This window comes from Phaethon aethereus, assembly GCF_964289735.1.
Source record: "Phaethon aethereus genome assembly, chromosome: 17".
NCBI classification, from domain to species: domain Eukaryota; kingdom Metazoa; phylum Chordata; class Aves; order Phaethontiformes; family Phaethontidae; genus Phaethon; species Phaethon aethereus.
Genome location: NC_138593.1, coordinates 1380103 through 1399137, shown reverse-complemented (window position 1 = coordinate 1399137; position 19035 = coordinate 1380103).

The following is a 19035-nucleotide window of genomic DNA, read 5'->3' as shown; positions in this document are numbered from 1 at the left end:
AGACTCCTCTGACGGTAGTAATATGCTTCCTGTATGCCTGATTTCTCCCCAAGGAAAAAAAAAAGAGTTACGACTTGGAAATAGATTTTATTGAAATAAAGAATTTCAGACTCTTAAGATCTATGCTTGAAAAGTTTGCCAGCCCTTACTGCTCCATGGAGTGGAGGTAAAATTTAGAGTGCATCTGAAAGAAGCAAGTCCTGACCATCAGGTCCCAGGTAGAAGGTAGATGGAGAGCTCAGGTGTTCCACCTCCTGAGATTCTTTGCATGGCTCTGTGATTTTGCTTGGGTGTTGTCCTGGACTCTGCTCCATTCAGTGCTTCTGTTTCTCTGGCTACTAGATAATTTCGAAACCAGTCCTGTCACCTCCCTTCTCTTTCACACGTGCTTGGTTACTGTAAAGTAAAAACTGAGCTGTCTCTCCTTGGTTAAGAATGTGTTGCTGCGTTTGCTGCCTAGTCCTTTCCTTGGGATTAGTCTTTCTTTAATCTTTGGGTCATGGAGCTTTCTCTCTTCTGGTAGGTTTTCCAAGTATCATCAGAATCAAGTTCATAGAAGTCTTGGTGTTTTTTCTCCTGTCCCTGAATTTTTAAATAACATTAAGAAAACGTCCCATTGTCATGAAAATTTCAGTATAGCAGTGCTTTTGGGGAATACTCTGCAGATCAGTGACACAGCACTCAGGATCATATTTGAGAGGATTACTCCGAGCATGTCGGTTAGGGACATGGTACAGTTGTGGCTGCAGAAAACTACCTCTCCCATATCTTTGGCTGCTCACGTGTTTAAAAATTGTACAGGTTTCTTATTGAGCAGTCTCATATATCAAGATATTTCTCTAAGACTTGGTATGTTTTCTCGAATTGATATTCCACAGAAATTGATAACTTGGCACTGCTCACTAGCCAGGGGAAGTTTCCACTGGCAAATGAGTTTGTCATGCTGGGTTGTGTGCTGTGTAGTCATTTAAAAATTTGGCTAATAAAAGGGGTGTGAGCGCGCATGCATGTCTAAATGCAAGTTTTGACTGTTCTGCATCCAGTTACATGTAATGTCATTGTGCTTTTCTTATTTTCAAGCTGTTTCTTCTTACAGGATGTTTTCCTGCATGAGGATATGAATAATGCTAGTTGGAAGTCTTACTTTCATAGCTTGGTAAATTTATATGATGCTGTTGGTTGTAGGTAGCTATTCACTGTCTTAGCTTTTCTGCTAATTTATGTTATTAATTCATTTCTTAATGTAGGCGCAGCCTTCTGAGGCTCCTTGTTCAATTCTTAAGTAGCGGGCAGCTTTTGGGAGGAAAGTACTACGTCTATTCAATACTTTCAAGAAACGTTCATGGAACAGGAGATCATACTGTATTCAGTGGGCTGTTTGTAAAAGCGAGACTGAAACTACTTAATTCTGCAAGCCCAGGCATGAAGCTTGCAGTGATGCTGTGAGCACAATCTGTATCACTTCTTTGTGTTTGATGCACAAGGGTGACTAGGACCTGAGAATGTTGCAATGTTTTAGGTGTGTTTTTTGTTTTGTTTGTAGGAATTGCCCAAAGACATCATATGGAAAAAGCCACAAACCTTTTGCTTTGCCTCAGAAATCTATTTAAATGGAGACTCCTTGGTTGCAGTAGTAGCGTTTGCAGTGTAAACCACCGTGTGGTTGTCTTGAGTTTGCAGCTAAAGAGACCAGAATAATAGTGTCAGGAGAGCTGTGGAATTCCCTCTACAGCAAACTAGTCTTGAATCCTAATCACAGCCTTCTGAATGACCACAGACCTGGTAGATGTAACAGTTTAACCAGAAGACATCATGCTTGATAAACTCTAGACGCACCTGCCCTAGGCACTTGAACGTAAAGACTTCTCCTAAAAATGTAGAGGAGTTGTGTGACGTGACTGTAAGGAGCCAATTCTGAGGACGTACTCTGCTTGCTGGATTGAAAGAGATGAAAGAAGTTGACTGCTTTCTTTTCCTTGATTGACTTTCAGTAAGTTTGAAGGACATACATAAACTTTTTTTTCTGAACTCTCAGGCCTTTTTTTTTGAAGCGGCGTTCTAGTAATACTTAAAAAAAAAAAAGTAACAAATCAAAAACATAGCAAGTCAATTACTGTTTGCCTTGAACGGGCTTCTGTGGGTGAAGCGGTTTTATGCACAGTGGACTTTCCATGGCTTAGGTTCTGTTAAGTGGCAGGAAAAACAAATTCTTAAGAAAACCTGGGTATTGAGTTTTGGCAAAACACACTAAATTTAGGATGATGACTACATTATCTTTTTGCAGCTATTAGTTAAAAAAAATTAGTAATGTTTCCCCCTTTTTTTTTCTTTTTTTTTTTTTTTTTTCTCCTTCACTTGACTGGGTATCACTTTACACTATGCTGACCTGAACATCTGATCAGAAAGGGCTATGTAGGTCTACTGGATTGACAGTTTTCCTCAGGCATCGGCTTAAATAATCTAGACTCTTAAAAGAAGTATACTTCCATGAACATCTTAATCTTTAGATTCTTTTCTCAAATTCAGGTGGCTTATTTTCTTGCTTCCTGCTGTCTTTGTTTTGTTCTGGAAATATGTAATGCTGGAATTTCAGCAGGCAAGAAGGCCTTCAAATTGGTTTCCAAACTGTTTGGGGTTATTTTTCAGGGCATCTGTATAAATAGGAGATTGTTAATACATATTTTCACAGTTCCTGAATACCTCACGATTACATTGAAACAATGGGAGTTGCATTTTCTTTTTATACTCTTTATCTCTACAAAACATGCTTGAGGAGAGGAAATGGATTTTTTCTTAGGGTTGTGTGATTGCGGTGATGCAATTTGAGCAGTCTAGGACTACAGAGGATTATTATCCGAAACATTGCTTGTTTTTGTTTTGAGTCATGTCCTATGAACATGCACTTAACCATTGCAAGGGGAAATCTGGGCTCCTTTAAAGCCACTTACAGATCTGTTCATTAAAAGTTCTTAGCAGAATTAAGTGCCAAAACTTTCAGTTTTGGGCTATAATAAAGCTGTTGCATGCCTCAAAGAAGATAAGTGTTGGTCTTACAGCAGTGTGAGAACTGAAAGCTTCTTACTATTGTAGTAATTATGAGTCAGGATGGTCATTAGCCTGCTGTAACAAGTAGAAAAAGATAACCAAACCTTCAGCAATGGAATTGTTATCTACAGTTTTCACTCAGAGGGGAAAAAGTGTGCATGTGCGTTCCAGCAGTTTCTTTAAAGAGCGTATGTATGCAGCATACGAACGGCTCTATCTTTGGTGTAACTTTTACTTGTCTTATTTTACAGAATTAGCGTAATGTGGGGTGCTTTAATGTGGGGTGATAGGAGATCTAGGTCTTTTTTTCCAGGTCAAAATACCCCTTTAATTTGGTTGGGGGCTGGGGAGAGAATTGCCATGAGCCGAGCGGCCTGTTAACTCCAGCTACAGGCGTGACCCAGTTACAGTTGGGCGGCGCAGGCTGCAGCGCTCTGGCCGCGCTGGGAAGCGTGTGTGTGCTCTTTGAGCTGGGCCAGCCCAGAACAGACAGCTTTAACTTGGCTGCAGAAGCGGCACTTGGATGCAAGTAAGATGGGTGGCAAAAACAGAAGAAAAAGAAATTAGCTGCATTGCGTTGTTTAAAATACATAGGTTTGGCATGTTGGGGAGGAGCTGAAGAAGTGAAGATGCTAAGGCTTTATTTTGTTAGGTTTTTTTTTTAGTTCTAGTAGTTACAAACAATTTTACCCTTCACAGCTTCTAAGGGTAAAAGCTGCCAGTATTTTAGGGAAATGCATGAAAATATGAGTATTTGTGTGTGCCTCTGCTGATGCAAACAATGTTGTTGCCATACACATCAGCCCCTTCTGTTTGTATTTTCATAGTGACTGTTTTTTCTGCTCGTGGTATTGGTTAAATACATGCTTTCCGTGCCTTTCAACGAGTGATATTAATAAATGTGAAATTCTAAAACTTGTTATTCCCACTGTTGTAAAACTAGGATGATCTTTATTTTACAGTGTTGTTGAGAATTTAAAAGACATAAATAGAAATGAAATTTAAGTTTGTCTTTATTCTTTTCTTTTAATGAGCCCAGACTTCAGCTTGGATTTAGTCTGGCTGCTTTTTCAATTCAGCCATAGTATCAGTAACTCTTGGTAGGGAGTGAGTTGTGCCAAAATGTAAGAGGGATGTTTATCTGCTGCAAGTATGTTCAACCATACAAGGCTTTCGATGGACAAAGCTGCCTCGTCTGTAACGAAAGCATTCGGCCCAGCAAAGCCATGATACATTTTAAACAGGCTTGGAATTTTTGGCCACCATAATTGTGTTTGATATTTCATGAGAACACTCAGAATTCTTCATTGAACAAAATGAGCACAGATGCCTTTCTAAAATGGGCATTTATGCTAAAGTTGTGCAGCTCAGCTGGCTCGTTCCTTTACTTGGAGACCTTACAAGAAATAGAATTTTTATTATTTGTTGTCAAACAGTGCTCTTACTGTATTTATGCTATTAAGTGTCAGATATTAGTATAATCTGCCCTTAGGATGTTTTAAGCAACATGGTGGTTGTAGACTTATCTAAATAGCATCCTAGTCTTTTCTTTTGAATAGAAAATTTAGGGCTTTTCTTTTGCATGTTCAAGCCAACAATAACAGCTATATCCAAGAAAATAGCTATCTTGATTTATGCAAATAATATTGAGTATTTCTAAAACGTGTTTGAATGTATGTATCTCGTAATTGTTACTAGTCATCATAATGTTCAGTTTACGTTCTTCACAAAATGAATGTTAGAAAAAAAAATAAATCACTGCAGCTCTGGTTACTGCTTGCAAAGGAGAGGTGAAATTAATTGATCTGATTACGGTAGAGTTTCTAGTACAACTGCAGATCTTTTGCTACTCTCCTAAATACAATTTTACCTAGCAGGAAAGAGGTACCCACTATTGTTACACAGTTGTGTGAGAGTGCAGGAAAGGTTTCTGCATGTCTGACCCATTCTCACGAAACTTGACAGGGCAACAGATGTTTTCTTGACTTCTTCCTTAATATAGTTGAATCACAGTACCCATAGGAAAGACTCATCAATAGTTACAGATCAGCATTTCAAGAAGGTCAGGGAAGCTGGTTTCTGCGTGGTGAGCATTATGTTAATTCAGTTGTTAAACATATTGGAATTGCGCTTCCTTTTGCTTCTGCAGTGCTTGCAGATTCCATCAGAGCCTTTGCTCTGCGTTTGGAGTACAGAGGGTTAGTTTTGGACAGGGAGAAGCTTTCTTGTACGCTGTATTGTAATCGCAGGCAAGAAATGGGTCTGCAGATCTCGGTTTGAGTTGAGTTCTTTATGTGAAGTACTTACTTAAATAGTATCACTGTCATGTTTGTGCTTGTGCATGAAGATGAAATCTAAGGAGATGACACCATGATGGAGAGGTTGAAGCCTTGTTTAAGATGAAATACATATTTTCCTCTCCCAAAGTCACTTTATATTGGGATAAAAGGCTAGGGTAGACTAGCAGCTGTAATGATTGAATTCATTGTTTATGTGTGTGCAAAAATGAAATCAGAGTGTGTCCTGAAGCAGATGTGTAACTTGGGCCCCATTACTGACACCCCTGACGAACGATACTAAGCCTTTTCTCTCATATTTGGGTTTGGATACTAGGATTGTGTATTAGTATTGTTTCCTAGCCAGCATGTGTAGTATCTTTAGAGATTATTTCTGATGCATTAAAGCATATGTGATATACGTGTAAAGTAACACAGAGTGTCATGTTTGTCAGTATTGCACTGTTGCACGCTATGTAAAAAGTAGTTAATTTTGAATCCATTTTTTCTTGTACTGTAGACGTATGGTTGACTAAGACTGTTTTTGCGCAAGCTTGGCTCTGTGAAGAGCAGGTTAGTATGTTTTTTCAAATTGTCTCCAAAGCCTGCGTCTCAGCTCCATTGAGGGGTTGTTCTTTTTTTTTAATTATAACAGCTCTAACTCCAGATTAGTACACTTTCAAAATGCTGCCTTTATAGGTGCCGAAAATTATTACTTTGAGGTTGAAGGTCTTGGCATCTTTTCTGTGCAGCTTGGTTCTAGAAGGGATTGTTCTCTTATGTCTCTTATGTCCTTTTTAATAACACTGGGAAGTTGAACTCGGTGATATTGCTCCTGATGAATTAGAAGCATCATTCTACCTCGGGACAGTTGGAGCCTTCCCACAAGTTCTCGGGGCAGGGCGACTTCTGCTTTTCTGCCTACCTCCTGCTCAGGACTGCTGTAGTCTGGATTTTCCTTACTGATTTAAAACCTTTATAAACTGTGGTCTGCTCTGTTTTCTGCTTATGTTGGCTCCTTCAAATACTGTGAGGCAACTCTGTTCTGGAGATCTGCATCTCAGCATCCTATTAATTACACTGGTTCCACCAGGATTCAGTTGCTGATGGGGAGTGTGGAAAAAGCCTGTGTATATGGGAGGGGCACCTAAACCCAGCATTTTGAGAACATCTTCAGGAGTGCGGAGAAGGAGGTAATGAAGCAGATGGCTGGTTACCATCTGGACTGCTTCAAAACTGATAACAGCTCTTGTTGGAAGGGAAAGGATGCCATTTGGACATGGCCGTCTGGCAGCTTCCTGCTCAGCTGCTCCTGCTTTTGGGGGGGTCAGTCCGAGTCCCTGGCATTGCTTCTAGTGTGGTGGCCACTGCCAGTGCTTGATGGGCTCTGGTTGTGGAGCCATCTGACGTGTTTAAGACCAGGGGTAGTAAGTGCTAACGGAACAGGGAGAGTCAGTACCTGAATTTGTCTTCAAAGAGTAACTACAGAATGTACTGTTGGCCGGATTCAATGGCTCTGCTCTCAGTTGCATCTGGAGAGGAGGCTGGAATGAAAAATTTGTTGAGGCATGAGTGTATATTTTAAACTACAAAATTAAGAGAAGGTTGTTTGTAACTGTTTAATCAATATTCGCTTTAAACCAATGTGCAAGACAGTGTTTATAATAAGTGGGACTGGCTTTTTTTAGGCATCAAAAGCTGTAGGATTTATCATTTTGCTGCAGAAGAAACGGGCCACGCGATGCCTGAACGTTGGACAGTTTTGGTCAGGTGGATCTTTTCTCCCATCCTCTATAACTGTTTTTCATTCACCTTGATTTTTATCACTTTGGCTCTGGAACCTGAAGACTTCTGGGGAGGCAAACTCAGGTTGATCAGTGCAGTTCCTGGGCGGAGTTTGTGTCTGGTAGTTCACGTGTGTCTTTTGTCCATGGTATTCTGGTTGGTTCATAGGTGATGAAACAAAAGAAAAAAATCACCCAGTCTTCTTCACTGAGCAAGCAGCTGGTCTTCTGTTGGTGCATCAAGTCTCTAAACTAATAGATTACTGGAAATGGAAAAGAAATTTTATTTTGTTCTTATGTCATTTCTGAAGCATCCTCCACTGGCTGCTGTCTAATGAAAGATACTGGGGTGTGTGGATCTTTGATTTCACTTACCAAGTTTGCCACTGACTTGAGGGAGCTGAAGATGCAATTGGCCTTAACATTCGGCTCCTTGGATTGGCATGGCTCCTGCTCTGTACATGGTTTGATTCAGATGGGATTCCTCCTGCAGAAATTCTGGATCCAGTGTCAGTCACTTACTGTTTTCATGACAGCATTGTGCCACTATTTGAACTTGCAGATCTGCAGCAAAAGGGCCAGTGAGGGAGCCAGGTCAGCAGATTCCCCAGTAGTTGTAGGGCTTGCTGTACCTCTTGAAGTTGGTGAACATGTCTTGTGCCTTCCCCAGGCATCCATCAGTATGGACAGTGAAGCTAGACCCAGGATCAGTTAGTCATGGTTTGCTATGTGGCTTTCTGGGAGTGGGAATGGACAGAGGTGGGGAGCTGGGAGGACTCAGTGTATTCTGGTTTTGTTTTGGATCAGACTTCAGTCAAAGGAAACTTCTTTGTAATAACTTTGGAAAGATGTTGTTTCTAAGTTCACTGTGAGACCATTCTCAAGTTACTAAAATGCTATCAAAATCCCTTCTTTGGATATGCCCAGATCAGGTGTGGGGGCTGCTGTAATGCTGGTCTGAGTATTGGTGGTTAGGTGGGGCTCATTTGAGGGAAGCTTCTCAGTCTGGATGCTCACAGGCAAGTGAGTGCTCGTGCGTCAGTTCTCAGCACAGGGTGAGCTGCTGGGAACACACCTGTGATCTTTCATTCCTGCTAATTTTTGTGACATCCAAAATATGCCTGTGCCAGCTATTCATTATTATCCTGCCTTAAAATGTAGATGATCTCTACACGGTCCCATGTATTCTTTGACAATGTCTGCTTTTTTTTTTTTTTAAAAGAAAGTGTTTATATCTTACTTTTTCTATTTTCCTTTTGATGTGTTAGAGTGATTCTGTGGCTTCTGTGCTTAAAACTTACCAGAAAGTCTAAAAAAACCACTGTTCACTTGTGGTTAAAAATGCACTTCTATGCTAAAGCTTGTGAATGTCGCTTAAGTAGCCGCTTAGGCTTTCCTTCGCCTCCCACCCGTGCCCCTGCTAGAGCAGTGTGCTGGACACGGGGGTGTGTCCCACACGAGTGTCTGTGCACAGCCAGGCACTTCCAGGTTCTTGGTGCCTCCAACCGTTTGGATTTCAGTGCTGTTTTGTTCACACTTACAATACTACTTTTTTCTTTCACAATCTTCAGTAAAAATGTTAACATTTTAAGTGTCTGAGCTGTTGCCTTTCAATTAATAGGCAATTTTCCCCTTTCTGCTTTCTCAAGCATATAGGGAGATGGAGGGGATTGGTTTTGTAGTCATAAAGCTTTCGATAGTGTGTTGACCAATAATTCATTACAGGCCTTGATTTTGCTGAATAACGTCGTGTTTCTGAAGAGCAAGGTAGTAAACGATGGCTAACGTGCACATGCAGGCTTTGTGCTGCCGGAGTTCTTGCCTTAAACATGCTTTTGTTATCAAACGGGAAGAAATGCAGTGTCACTGCTTTGGTTCCTCATAGTCCTACAGGACTCTCTGATACTGTGTTCAATTCGTATAATTTCTGGAGGATGAGGAAACTCCTTTGTGGATCACTGATAACAATAACCTGCTAGCAGGTAACAAAAAAACCATATATACAAATTGGCAAAACCAGGCAGTGTTTCTGAAATAGGTAATTGCATTGGTGGGGGAAAAATTTCCTATTTTTTCCCCCCCAAAAAAGACTATTTCCTGCACATGTGAAAAAGCTAGATGTGACCACTGAAGGAAAAATGGGAGCCTTATCATCAAGGTAGCAGCAGTAGCTCCTCTGGCACATAAAACATTCTTGACATAGCAGCTTTTTAATGGGTATGCAGCGTGGGGCAGGTTGCTGATGCTTGACAAGAGACAGCACCCTGCTGCAGTAACGTATCCTACCCAAATTAATGCTGAGTTGAGTATACAAGGAAGAGGTCAAAGAGCTGTCTGAATTGTTAACAGCCTGAGAGGCAAAAAGATTAATTTCAAAGTAAGTAATTATTTTGTAGAGCAGAGGATGACATAAAGGATTTTGGCCCAGAGAATGATAAATGCCACCAAGTATTTTCCTTTTATAACAATGTTTTATTTTTCTCAAAATAGATCCACCCATCTCTTCCTAGTCATTTTGTCAATATTTATGGGAAGTGGGTAGAAATTGTAAATCTGATGGTCATGTCCATTTGAATTTGAATGAGTTCTAATGGCTCCATCTGTATACTGGAAGGCATAACTAGAGTAGAATTAATCCAGTTGAAGATTGTTAATAATTGGCTTGTTCAAAATTGGGTCATCTTTTAAGTAAAGCATTTGAATTGCCACTATAGGAGCAACAGGTTGGGAAAAGGAGGGTTTTTATCAGATAACCTGCCCTGCATCTTAGGTAGTCCTGGGTAAAGCTGAGGGACTGGCATTTTCCATGCTGTGTGGTGTTGGCCTACCAGAGCTGGTGCTGAAGTTGGATTTTCAACATGGTCAAGCCAGTGCTGAGCGCACCAGAAAATTTCCCCCAGAGCTGATGCCAATGACATGTATACCCAAGTCCAATTTAAATTCTGCTGTTCCATTTTGCCTTAAATATTTTTGGTTTATGGGGACCACGCATAAAAAAAGAGTCAGTCATAAAAACTCCTCTGTATTCACAAGTCCAAGAGATACGTGTCGGGATCTGCTTCTGCTGGCACACAAAAGGAAGCTTGTCAGTGGAGCTGGGGTTTGCCTTGGCAGTGCCAGTTAGCCCCATGCCTGCGGACCCCGGCGCTTGGGACAGCAGTGCTTCCGCCTTTCTAGGCAATTCAGGGTTATGTGCACTGCCACCGTTGTTATTGTCAGCTGTTAGGAATGTTGCTCGTCAAAATTTGCTAGATGGTGCCTACGGCTTTTTTTTTTTTTTTTTTTTAATGTTTATGCCCAGCACACCTAGTTGCATTCTGTGGTAATTCTGAGCTAAATCTTGGCAAAGCAAAGCTTGGTGCAAGGCGTTGTTCCAGTCTCGGCACTCGGTGTCCGTGCTGGCAGTGCCTTTAAAAGCTGCTCCCTGGGACCACCAGCCCGTCACGGCGTCCAGATGGGGGGCGGTGAGATTGAGTTGTGTTGTTTATTAATGCGAACTCGGTCAGTCTGTTCTCGTAGCATTTGTCTTTTCCAGTGGTAACAGTGAGATACCATTATTGTCCACTTCAGATAGGTACCGCCATGGTGCAGCTTAGTTGGCAAGCTTGACCTTAAAGACAAAGGTTGCTACAACTTAGAGGAGCAGGCTTAGAAATTGTGCATGGAACAGAAGAATCTGTTCCTGGGAATCCTCTGGTCCAACCCGCTGTTAGAGCAGGGCAAGTTCAGAGCGTGTTTTTCCCAGTATGCTGCAGTTCATTTCTAGAGTAGTACTTAGGACAAGTGTTTTGGGCTTAAATATAGTTGCTTGTTGACCAAGCTGGGCTACATGCTTCTGTTATGACCAACACAAATATTTGAAAGGTAGAATGGCGGACTTAATGGGGAAATTGCTGCTAGACAGTATTGGCTGTCTGTATTGAAAGACAGTGTGTCGTTAGCAGCAAAATCCAAAGCTGTTTAACACAGCTTTTTAGTGTGTTATTTTAAAGAAGTGGAAAATAAACTAGTGAAGACATCAGATGGTGTAGCTGTAAGAGCTGAAGCAGAACATAAATATTTGTAACAAGAATAGGCAATGACAAATTTCTTTTTAGCTAGGTGAGAGCTTAGAAGCAGCATAATCTTTTACAGCATCTTTCTCCCAAGTATTTCGTCTGTAGGTGGCATGTGCTTTTTGTGAATGTGTCTTTTAGCTAGTGATTGTGCAGCTCGGAATCACAGAATCTATCCTTCAAGACAAATACGGGTGTAAACTAATACAACAGACATTTTCCCAGAGTCAGTTAGTTTTTGCTCTTTAATAATTGTTGGCAGTAGCTGTATAGTGGCCTGAGACAGCTGGCTTTGCACCTTCATGATGAGATCCTAAGGATTAAAACAGGAGGAAAGCTCTCTTCCTTATGGAAACCATGCAGTTTAGCTTTGCCCAGGTGTTCTGTCTTGGAGAAGATGCATGCGTATATATAAATTTTTTAATCTGTCATGATTCTCTTTGGTCTTCTATCCTATCACTCTGTTTCCTTTGTCCTCCTTTTTATTGGTTCAGCTTTTCTTGAGATGATTAAACTGTTGAAGTGATCTCCTAGCATGTGGAAGGTAGTGCTCCAAGGCCAATAGCTTCAGGTTTCTTGAAGTCTTGATGAAACTACTTTGTTCTTTTCTCCATATGGTAATACCTTAATCCCTTTTTCAGCAATCAGACAAATGTATAAAAGACATAGCATTTATAAATTAGTATTGGAGATTCCAAGTTGATCCCAAAACAATGCAAGCTGGTTATACTTTCTGAAGGTGGTTTACAGGGCCAGGTCACAAATGCGTTTTCCAGTGCTGGAAATCCTGTTAGAATTTGAAGAGGAAGATCAGAGGATTATGGGCTTTGTCCTTTCTTATAGTCCCTTCTGACACAAAAGAACCTGCCATGCATAAAGGCAAGCAGGAAATGTCTTCTCACATTGTTCTATTTCTGTAATATAGTGACCTTCAGAAGCTCAGTTCATATGAAATTCCCTCTGGATCCTTCCTGGGTGCAGAGGGTGGTGTGTCAGGTTTATTTCTGAAGGCTTCATAGCCTTTGCTTGCAAGCAGTACTTCTGTGAAGGCACTTGCCTATTTTTATAACAAGTAGGTGGATTTTCGATTTTTTTTTTTTTTTTTTTTTTTAATAAACCAAAGCCCCCAGAACAGTTTCACTTGATACTTTGACTTGCATGCCACTTCGGGTCAGAAGCAGACCCATCTCTCCCGAGTCATGGAGGTGTTGCACCTTTGCAGTTCTCATTAGCTTTGCTTGTTTCCATGCTGGCTGGCAAGCTTAGCAAGGTGTTTTACTGCAGGGGTTTTCTGAGGGGTATTTTAACTTCACTTTTCCTCCATGAAATAAATAGTTTCTATGTCAGTGTCCGTGTAGTTTTCACCAGTGTTTTGGGAGGAAAGTGTCCAAATAATACCGTTGCCACTTATAAAGCATTTGCAGCAGCTGGTACCTCTGAAGGCAGCAAGTGCGATGAGCAAAACAGAAAATCCAGTGGTAGTACCTGTGTCCTGTCAGCTCTGAGATGGGAGACAGTTGTCCTTTGTCCTGCCTTACTGCCAAGAGGACAAGGAGCACATGCAATTACAGTAAATATCTTCAGATGTGGGTGGTCTCTAAGCTCCTTTTACTGTTGAAACATGGTATTGAATGTGGTATTCTGTAGGGGAGTATTAAAGGGAAGAATGCCAAAGGTTTATTGGGGTTTTTTTCAGTCCTGTACTTCTATCTGTGCTGCAGACAGCTGGGTGCTCCATCTCCTTGCTCTCCTTCAGCTGTGTCCATGCTGTGCGTGCCAAATGAGAGCATTCACGCTCAAAGCTGGAGACTCTAGAGAAAATGCAGCCCTGCCTTGCCTCTGTGGGCTTCAGCTAGAAAGGGATGGTTGAAAAGTCCTGCCTGCTCAAGATCAGAGGGATCAGTAGCTACTTGATGTATTTCTGAAACAATAACGGACCAAATTTCACCTCTTCTAAGGCAAGGTCATGGAGACCATACACTGAAAGGAGGTATAAATAAATTAGTATGTGATTAATTTCATCGTATTCATGATGTACAGCATAAGAGTATGAAAAAGACATAGCCAGGGATTTAATCCTGCTCCTTTAGCATCTGTGCAAAAAAAACCTCATTCCAGTCAAAATTTATTTTAAATAAAGTTAGCGATCAAGTTAAGCTTCCTGCAACGAGAAAACCATGTTTTTCCTACAAATTAGCCAGGGGGAAGCTTTATGATGATTCTGAAAAGGTTTGAGGAGAAACTTGCCAGGTTGCAAACTGAAGTATCCACCCTCCGCTGAGTCAGGTATAACCCTGTTGACCGTTTGGAACTGCATATAGAACAGAGTTCTGCCTGAAACAACTGAACATCTTCCTGCAAGAGCCTTGGTTTGACTTCTTTCTCTTTTTTTCAGCTCCATAGTCAATTTTTCTCACTTGTAGCCAAACCTGATCATTAATATTTCATCTAGCACACAATGCAGTTGTTTCTTGTTTCTGGAATGTCTTTTTTTCACACTGAACTGCATATAATGGGGAGAGGTTATTTGCAGGCCCTGTTTGTGGGTGAAACGCATTTATGAGGATGAAACCTAAAAGAATATTAACAGGAATTGAAGCTGACCACAAAAGCAAATGTTTGATGACACAAGCAAACAAAACGGCGCTTTCTCAGGCCTGCTGGGAATACTGACGTTCCGCACAAACATGCTCTTAGCCTGACTTCGGCCTTGTCCCGTAATTTGTGTTGCTGCTGCTGAATGTCATCCTCTGTTGGCAGAGATCAAGATTTTGCTTTTGTTCTTTATTTCAATGGCCGAAAGAATTGGACTTTCTGAAAATACCCACCCACTAATGAGCCAGGTGGAATCCGTCATGCGGAATGCTAGCTGGAAATAAAAGATGACTCAGGAGGGTGAGGATGCACAGCATCTCATACCAAAAAATGATGATTCACCAACATTTAAAAGCATTTTTCCTGTGGTTAGGGTTTGTTCTAGCTAGGTCTCATGAGACTTTCAAAACAAATTAGGCCCTCTGCGGAACTTGGAAGGGAGAAGAGTTTACTCTGAAACTGTCAATGAGACGGTTGTGGAGAAATGAAATTATGGAAGAATGAGATGTAATGAGGTAGTTGTACAGGTCAGAGGAAATGCCTAACATGCTCTTTCAGCCTGTGTACTCTTGGTGGACCTCTCTCTTGAGGGGAACACACTGGCAATGATGTACAAAGGGGAGAAACCCTAGCCAAGAGTTTGGTTTTAACAAAGTTTATCTTGACAGAGAAGTAGTTGCCCTTAATTGCCTGTAAAACAGTGGCAATTGCCCCCAAAACTCACAGTGCAGAATTTTTTGAGATCTTTTCAGAGACGAAAACCCTGAAAATGGGTGAGGATTGACAATAAATGTGATGGCCATGCAGGGGAAGGTATAGTCCTGTGACTATGTTTGGTGTTTGGAGGGATCGGTCTTTGCTGGGAAGAATCACAGATTCTTCCTTTAAAACCACCCAACACTACAGAGGAGAAGAGTGTTTTGTTGGACAGGAGGGGTGGTGGGTGCTATGTCCGTCGGCGCTGTGTGATGGGAGCTGAGCTGCGTGGAGCGGACGAGCAGCAGAACAAGCAGGCTGATAATCCAGAATCAAACTGGACATTTTTAAAGGGTGAAATTCTGAAACTATTTTCTAGAAATAACCTTTTCTTTCTGGATGGAGTGCAGACACGCTGCCGGTCAGACAAGGGCCAGGGATGTTACTGCTCACTGCTGGTGACTGATTTTTGTAGCTTAATCCTGTTTGGTTACTTTTTATATGTGACACACAAACGTTGTTATGAAAACTCTATGGGACTGACAGCTGGGGAAGCAGACAATTACATACAATTCTTTTCACAAGTCATTCCCTCCAAACCGACCTTTGTCTCACAAATTGAAGGAAGTTTGGAGGATGACTCCCTCTGCCCCACAGCTCTCACAGTGCGTTTCAGTCTCTGTTATGGACAGTTGCATTTTGCTGTTGAATCCTATTTTAACATAAATTAATGTGTTTTCTGGTATGATTGTCTCAATCGATTGTCCTGGTACATCAAGAGTGTCATCTTAGATTTATGTTGTCCATTACGTAGACACGCCAACATATTTAACATCAAATTTTTGGTTTGCTGTAAAGGTTACTGCCTGTGTGGGGCCAGTTTGAATTACTGAAGCTACTTGTAGTGCTTCATAATTCGTTACCCTTTTGACTATCATACCTTGTAACGTGGGTTAAAATATTTAAATTATTAAAATAATGGCTATTAAAATACAAGGTGTGAAGTTTTCACTCTAGCACTGAGAAGCCAGTGCAATTGAAAGGACAGCTGAAAATATTTCTGTTCTTCAGTGCACGTCTAGATCTCAGTGGAGCTCGAACAAGTGATGATAGTTATGCAATTGTACTGGCAATAGCAATTAGAGATTTACAAGTGCTTGTAAATGCTGCTATTTATAGGATGGGCGCTTTATTTAATGAAACGCTGATCTTTCTCTGCAGTGGGAGAAAATGTCAGAGTGGAGTATTTTATCCTTGTGATGGGACTGGACTATAATATCCAAAAGAACGGTACTTTGTCCTTCTTTAAAAAAACCCCAACAGAACGAGAGGCTTCAAATAGGCTTGTGCATGGGGAATGGAGAAAGACTATTTTAGATTTTGCAGTGCTATGGAACATTAGTATTAAAGATCCATGGGGCTTTGCAGGTCGCAAGATATCTGTCTTGTGAAATTTGAAATACGTATTTTTAGTTCCCACTTGTTAATTTTGATTATTGAGGAGCAGAACAAGCACCTTCTTCTAATGAACTCCTCACTGTGAATCCAGGAAAAGATAATTTAAAGGCATTTTATTGGTTGTTCTTACTTTGTGAATAAATTTGTGCAGGAATATTTTTAAAAACCAGAGCCAGTATGACAGTATTTTTGTTAATCGTTCTCTTTGAGAGACCCTGTATGTCCTCTTAAATACAACTGATGGATCCCATTTCAGTGAATGACGGTACTAATAATGTGAATTGGGCTTAAATCCAAGAATAGAAAAAGCTGCTTTTTTTTTTTTTTAATTGAATTAGTTGCATGATCTCCTTAGTTATAAAAGTTTCAGAATAGGGTTTTTTTCTTCATGTTATTTTGACGGTGCTATAGTAAGTCCTAAATTCTTGACAGTATTCACACACATGGTTAAGTTATTCTTTTTTTCATACGTGCACAGTGAGTGATCAGATTAAAGAAGAATTAGCAGAGCAGATCCTATCAGCAGCTCTCCAAGTGGTGTAGGAAGCAGCAGCAGGTTGATTGCTGAGGATAACTGATACAAATGGCTGTAGAGTGAGGCCAATAGGTGGTCAGTGAGGAGAGGGAGGGGGGAAAAAAAATGAAAAAGAAAAAACTTTTTTTGAAGACTGAACCATTTCAGACAGTGGGAAAGCCTTCTGCAGAAGGAATGAAGTAAATCTTGTGTCGAGTGTCTGTGCGGCATGTATGGTCGCTGCATTTGTTTTAGCTCCTGTGGCTTTGCTATGCCCGTGGAAACCTGCAGGACAGATGAATATCTAGTCATTGGCAAAGCTGTGTTTTCAGAAGCTGCTAATACATGTAGTTATACAAATCTCTTCCTGTATTTACACACTAAGGGAGGAATTTTTTTATATTGGTAGTAGATTTGCTGGTAAAGTTTTGCCTAAAGAAGGAAAACCGTGTGGTTATTTGGTAATTTTTTACTGGAGTAGTCTTAGTATAAACAGACACAGATATTTGCTTTCGGAGCCATGGCTTCTGGTTGTTTTAAAATTTATAAACCGGATTTTGGGTTTTTGTTTTGTTTGTTGTTTTAATATCAGAGAGATTTTCTCTGTGAAATTTTTATGCTTTCCATCCTTACAAAAGACAGATGGACTTGTTTCTCTGCTGTGAGGTTCAGGGACAGATTATAGATTATTTTGCTTTGTGTCATTTAAAACATTCATATTTATGAGCAAGGAAGTTGGCAATAATCACGTGATTCATGGTGGAAAAATTATCTGCAGGCTGCCGCTCCTGTTGTCCTAATAGGCTTAAAGGAATTACCAGTGATGTAAATAATAGTTCTGTGTGCCGCTGGTGGGCAAGGCAGGGCAGGCAAACGCTAAATATAAAGAGTGTGTTTTGGGTGAAGACCTTCCCGTGTGATTTTTGAAAAAATAATACTGTGAAGTGAATAATCCATTTTGATTTCTAATGAGCAATGTTAGTAATCTTTATAAAGATAGATTGTTTAATTAAAAATCCAAACAACACCTCAAGACATTAAGCATTTAAGACTCAGTTTGAGCCTGGAGCGGTGTTTGCGTGTGCATCTCTAACACCCTGTAGTGATTCAGCTTGGTCCAGGAAAAATCACAGTTGCAGTTGTTTTGAAGCTGAGGAAGAAGAGCAGTGGGGCCTTCATGTGCCATTCTCTTTGTTGAAAGAGAGAAGAATTTCAAAAGCTATTTCAGTGCCATTTATACTTTCATTTGTGCACGCAGAGTACAACCCAGAACAGCTGGGAATACCATATTGTCGCTGACGATGAGAGATTTAAAATTGTAATAGTACGATTACAGTGGTAACACTAAATATTAATAGCATCCAAAATTCTCATGCAATTTAGTTTTACAGTTGATTTTTTTAAAAATTGACCAAAATGGTGTACGTTGCCAACTTGAGTAGATAATATTTTATTAGAGAGAAGCACGCTTGTCAAAACCAAGGTGTATATTTCAAAACCGAGGCACAATGTCTAGTGTATGTTATATATGGCATTGATAACATGACTCCTCTTTATCAAATATACAGCTTTTTGAAGTTCCGGGAGCTTTATAATTCCCAAAATTGGGTGATTTTCCCCCCCCCCCCCCCCCAAATATTTTGTTCTCTTTTTTTGAATACTTGTCTGTTTCAGGCCACATACCTGTTGCAGGGTATCTGAGTATTCAGAATTTAAAACCCGAAAACTGACTTTGCTAGATCGTGTAGAGAGAACAGGATTCTGTAAAGCTGAAGTGTAGTGTAATAAAACTAAGGAACAACTATCATCAGAATGGGTAAATTGTGGTTTAGGAATGTTGGCTGGAGAAATGAGTTGTACGCTGTTAGCAAGGATTATGTCCCGCATTGTATACTTGCTGCCTTGCGTTCCGTTGAGGATCAAGTTTTATTCCTTTTAAGAAGCTCTGTGCCCCCTTCTTTTCCAAAGAAACAGAACTACGGAATGATATGAACAAACCTGGTCTCAAGTATTGAAAGACAGATGCTGTTTTTACAGCTTAATTTTGTGCTTTGCAGTATTTCCTGTTAGCATCGCCCTTTTTTTCAGCAAGTGTTACTATTCTACTTTTAGAGTGTAACTGCTCTTCACAAAACCTTTGCCTCCTTGGAATGTGAGAGCATTTTAATCAGATTTTAATGATGTTTCTTAGAATAAGGAGTGGGAGAAGGAGGAAGATTTCCTTAAGATATTTGAGACTGTGGAAGGCACAGATTGATTCTGATAAGCTGATTGGGTTAGTGACTGTTTTGGAAAGGAGAGGTCATGGACTCAAAGGGGACTATCACAGCATGTAAGCAGTTGAGGCAGAATTTCAAGTGGATTGGAAGATGAAAGGGAACAGGCAAGGTGAACAGAGTTCATTAGCCTGCCTGAGAGAGGAAGGCATAAATGCAAGGGACAAAAATAAGGCTCTGCAATTTATGGTGCCAGTGTGGTGTTAGTTATTCAAGGGAAGCTGAAGGTGGAATAACCATTTTTCCAGACTGCAGACTTAGGAAGGCAATTTTTAAAATAATGTTCACATGGAGGGGACTCCATATTCCACAGAATTTACAAATAGGCATATTTGT